The sequence below is a fragment of the Budorcas taxicolor genome, chromosome 19, assembly GCF_023091745.1.
Source record: "Budorcas taxicolor isolate Tak-1 chromosome 19, Takin1.1, whole genome shotgun sequence".
NCBI lineage: Eukaryota > Metazoa > Chordata > Mammalia > Artiodactyla > Bovidae > Budorcas > Budorcas taxicolor.
Genome location: NC_068928.1, coordinates 41,539,355 through 41,544,522, shown reverse-complemented (window position 1 = coordinate 41,544,522; position 5,168 = coordinate 41,539,355). Strand labels below are relative to the sequence as shown.

At 53.8% G+C, this 5,168-nt stretch overlaps 1 non-coding gene across 1 annotated transcript; it reads right to left on the bottom strand.

The window, feature by feature from the left end:
- Positions 1-738: 738 nt before the first annotated feature.
- LOC128065749 (small nucleolar RNA SNORA26) lies at positions 739-860 on the bottom strand. Its single transcript, XR_008201126.1, has one exon. It is a non-coding gene; the product is annotated as a small nucleolar RNA SNORA26 (small nucleolar RNA).
- Between the last annotated feature and the right edge of the window lie 4,308 nt (positions 861-5,168).

Sequence of the window (5,168 nt, the reverse complement as noted above, 5' to 3'; positions counted from 1 at the left end):
TCACATGATCACCCTGTATTAAGCTGCAGCCCTCTACCCTGTCCTCTCATGCTCCTTTTCCTGCATCACTGCTCTTTTTTTTGTTTCCCTTAGCACCTTCTAGGACACTGCATTTTTTATCTATTTATCAGGGCTGTTAATGTCCACCTCCTCCACTGGAATCAGCCATCAGTTACTGATCGATCGCAAGCCCTTTAGTGCAGGGCCCGACGCATAGCAGGCTCAGTAAACACTGGTCGAAGGCATGTGTGAGTTAAAGTGCTTCGTTTACTATGTAGTCTCCTGCGTGACTGCTACTGCTTCCATTTTTACTAGTTTATTATTCCTAGTTGTGTGAAGGACATGTTCACGGAGAGCAACTCAAGCTGAAGGCCTCGTCTCTCCTGGTGGCCCTGGCTCATCAGCGCTCCCAGGGGTACCACCCTCAGCACTGCGTGTCCTTCAACCGTTTTCAGTTGTCCTGTTCACTCCCCTCCTCTGCAGTTATACTGCTTTTTCCTGCAGACATACCTGCTGGAGCTTGCCCTTGCTCGAAGACCACTGCGTAAAGTTTTAAGAACAAACTCAGCCTTGCCCATTAGGCTCCCAAATGATCTTGCCCGTAATGCCTTACACCTGATCTAGTCTTGGGACAAACCGGATTCCTTCGAAACGATGCTTTCCTGACTCCTGCCTTTGCTCAGGCTAGTGCCTCTATCTGGAGTGCCTACTTCTTCTTCTTTTTATTTTTTCCCCTTCAGCTGTGACTCCAGCCGGGATCTAAAGAGGAGTTCCAAGGTCTAGTCTCTGGATTTTACGGAGACTGTCTTTACCCTTCTGTGTTAGCCTCCTAAGACACTGCGTCAACATTAAAAGGGCACAGGAAAAGGGTGTGGAGGGTCTTCTTTTATCTTCACTTGCCTCCAGTTCTACCTGCCCACCCCACCTCTCTCTTTTTTTTTTCCTAAATTCAGAGAGGTTTCTTGCTTATAATTTTTTGTTGGGTATACTGGGTCTTCATTGCTTCCTGGGCTTTCTCTGGTTGCGGTGGGTGGGGTCCACTCTCCAATTGTGGTTTGCAGGTTTCCCATTGCAGCGGCTCTAAGGTGCAAATTTCAGTGACTTGGCACATGGGCTCAGTAGTTGAGGCTCCCAGATTCGAGAGCACAGGCTCAGTCCTTGTGGCCCGTGGGATCTGCCTCCACCAGGGATGGAGCCCGTGGCTCCTGCACTGGCAGGCCGATCTTTACCACTGAGCCGCCAGGGAAGTCCCTGTGCTGTGCTGTGCTTAGTTGCTCAGTCGTGTCTGACTCTGTGATCCCATGGACCGTAGCCCGCCAGGCTCCTCTGTCCGTGGGGATTCTCCAGGCAAGAATACTGGAGTGATTTGCCATGCCCTCCTCCAGGGGATCTTCCTAACCCAGGGATCGAACCTGGGTCTCCCGCATTGCAGGCGGATTCTTTACCAGCTGAGCCATCAGGGAAGCCCCTACCTGTCCAGCTTCAACATCACTTTCCTGATGCTTCTCTATCTTTTGGAAACTTTTGCTGACCTTCTATCTTGGTGAGTATTCGGTGCTGAGTTGAGTTTTGGGTCACGTCACTTGGAGGCCACGAGGCCAGACTGTAAGCTGTAAGTGAACTGTAAAGGAATGGGCTGTACCTTGTTCCTTCCTGTGTCTGGAGGAGATGGAGCGCAGGGCTCAGTTCCCGCTCAACCCGAGTGTTAACTCGGGAACTTGCTCCGAGCGGCGAAACGGGCGCACTTCCTGCTGCGGACACAAGATGGCAGCATAGACCAGGCTTCAGAACAGGTGAGGCTCCCGCCCCTCCCGTGTTCCCGGGTCTTCCCTGCACTCAAGGGCCTAAAAAGTAACCGGTTCCCTTGAAGTGTGTGGAGGAGAGTCGTCTCTCTAGGACTGGGGGCGTCTGTTCTGGGGTGGGAGCACCAATGGGAGGCCTATAGTGAGGGTGTGCGTGGGTTTCCTGTACCGCCCCCTCCCGAGGTCCGTTTTCCAAGGGAGACCCTGGTAGGACGGAAGGAGCACCGGGGAGGGAGTGGCAGGTTTGGTCCTAGTTCTGCACTGCGGCCTCGGGCAAGTGTCTGTGTACTAGAAACGAACTGATCACAAAGTGCAGCTCTGCACGAAGACTCCACCTTCGGCTCTCTTCCAGTCCCCTTGCCCCAATTTTTCGGAAGGCGAAATGATGATTGCACTAATCATCTGACGGTCATCACACTCTCTGCTTTTCCGGGATTCTGTATGGCCCAGAAGAGGGGCAAGGTGTCAGAAGAGGGGCGATGTTGGAACAGAGAGGGGACTTTATTTTTAACTTTTGGCTGCACTCAAGGCATGTGGGACCTTAGGGATCCCACCCCCGCCCCCTGCATTGGAAAGCAGAGTCTTAACTGCTGGACAGCCAGGGAAGACCCCATTTGCTATTGCTGTTTATTATTGGAGTCCTTTCTGCTCCAACATTTGACCATTGAGACCAACTGAGAAAGCAGGGGCAGGACGGGGTAGATTTAGGGATGTCTGAAATGGGTCTGCCTGAGGGGAAGGGCAAAGATGTCTGGAGAGGGTCAGGGACAGCCTGGGGCTTCCCTGGGGAGAGGAGTTGTGTGGTGAAGGGGCGGGATTACCCCCAGCAGTCCTCAGGGAGAGCTGGGTCGGGTAGAGACTGCGTGTCCTTCCACCTCTTCCCTGGGCACGCAACGACGGGTCTGCCCAGCAGAGGGCGCCGCGAGCACGCGGAGCCCAGCCTTAAACTTCCTCCAGCTTCGTAGTTCGGTTCAGTTCAGTGGCTCAGTTGTGTCAGACTGTTTGCGACCCCATGGACTGCAGCATGCCAGGCTTCCCTGTCCATCACCACTCCCGGAGCTTGCTCAAACTCATGTCCATCGAGTCGGGGATGCCATCCAACCATCTCATCCTCTGTCGTCCCCTTCTCCTTCTGTCTTCAATCCTTCCCAGCATCTGGGTCTTTTCCAATCAGTCAGTTCTTCACATCAGGTGGCCAAAGTATTGGAGTTTCAGCTTCAGCATCAGTCCTTCCAATGAATATTCAGGACTGATTTCCTAATGGACTTGTCTTCTGGGCCGCTGCTCTTGAAGCCTGGCATGCTGCAGTCCATGGGGTCACGAAGAGGCGGACACGACTAAGTGACTGAACAACCACCACAACCCTCACCTGGGATGTGATGGGAGTGAGGGTGCTGCTGGCTAAGCTGGGGAGCTGTGGGCATTGTTACCATTTGTAATTGTGCTGGCTTATGTCCCAAGTGGCAATTGTGGGTTTGCCTGTAATCAGTAATCATTCATTCACTCATTTATTCAGTTCACACTGTTGCACACCCACTGAGTGGCAGGCACCGTAGTGGGAGTGAAGTGGCAAACAAGGAGTGTGCCCTGATGACCGACACCTACCGCCCGTGTCACAGGTCAGCCTGGGGCGCTGGGGGAGCACCCAGGAGGGGGAGCACGTCCTGCCTCCATTCCTGTAAGTGCGCCCACTCCGAGGTGAGCAGGGTTATGCCTCTTACACAGAGGAGAGAACTGAGGTTCAGAGAGGTTACGTAAGGTGCCCAAAGTCACACAGCCTTTAAGGGGATTTGCACCTGGAGCCTTCCCCCCACCCCGCCTTGTGAGGCTGCCTCCCTCAGGGAAGAGCCAATGAGGATGTGAAGGGGTGAGAGGCTGTTCTGGGGGCTCTGCCTATGCATGGCCTGAGCAGGACAGGAGCCTGTGGGCAGGGGAGCATACAGCTGGCTGATTCATCCCAGAATGAAGGGCTTTGCAGCAATCAGAACTGCCCAGTCATGGAAGGGTGAACCTGAAGAGCAGAAGTGATTTGCCTCTTTGTGGGCCTTGCAGGGGCTGTCGGTAGACCCTGGCAGACACAGCCTGGCACAGTTCCCTTCACCCTCCAGCCTCGTCTTGCCTCCTCTCCCGGCTCTGTTCCTGCCTTTCTGGCCTTCCTTCAGCAACTTGTTGGGCACACACACCTCTGGGCCTTTGCACACGCACACTCCCTCTTGTCTGGCTAACTCACCCACCTTCAGGCCGTTCCAAGCACTCCCCAATGCCTTGAGTGCTGCTCTGCTGGTTTAAGCGTCTCCATTCCCCCTAAATATGCCTCTTCATGCCTTACTGATCTTTCCCAGGTAGCTCAGTAGTAAAGAATATGCCTGCCAATGCAGGAGACACAAGAGACACAGGTTCAATCCCTGGGTTGGGATGATCTCCTGGAGGGGAAAATGGCAACCCACCCCAGTATTCTTGCCTGGATAATCTCATGGACAGAGGAGCCTGCTGGGCTACAGCCATAGGGTTGCAAAGAGTCAGACATGACTGAAGTGGCTTAGCACTTAGCACGCATGCCTTACAGAAATTAACGGGTAATACTCGTCCCTGCTGGACTGTCAGATATACCTGACAGAACACTGTCTTGTTCTCAGTGCAGTGGGGTGCCTCCTTCGGTGCTCAAGAAAGGTTTCTTGGAAGAATTAATGAGGAATGAATGAAGGTAAGAAAGAATGAAAGAAGCACGCAAAGCCCAATGCATGGTCAGGAGGTTTGGGTCAGTTTATGGTATTTCAAGTATCTTCCAGCCACCCTCTGGCTGCAGCTCTTGTTCCTTGCTCAGGGCACCCCCTTCACCAACGCCCGCCCCTCCTCCCCGAGTCTCAAAGACACAATTAACACCTAACGTTTTTAAGCATCTGGACAACCTGCTTGGCACTGCCAATTGTGTTCTCACCCATCAAATAATCAGGGACGACCTGAAACGTCGTCAGTGGACACAAGTTTGAAGACTTCAGTCGGCCTGGAAGAGTTTGCGGGTTGGCCTCGCTCATTGCCACACAGGTCCGCACGGCCCCGCCCTCCCTCGGACTCCACCCCTTATATGCACGTCCAAAGACGGCCAGCAGGTGGCGGTAGACGACAAGAGTCGGGGCTCAACTTGCTCGGTCCAATCCCCGACCGCCGGCAGGGGCGCTGACGCTCTACTAGGTGCTCGGATGCGGAGGGTCGGGTTTACTAAGCAGGGCTAGGGAGGCGGGGTCAGCCCTGCCTGGAGATGGCGTAGGTCAGAACCTTAGCAAAGGAGGAGGGCTGTGTGGCACCTTCATTCTTTCTCTTTCGTATAGTGCAGTCTGAACCTCTATCTTACAGGCTTAAGAAGCA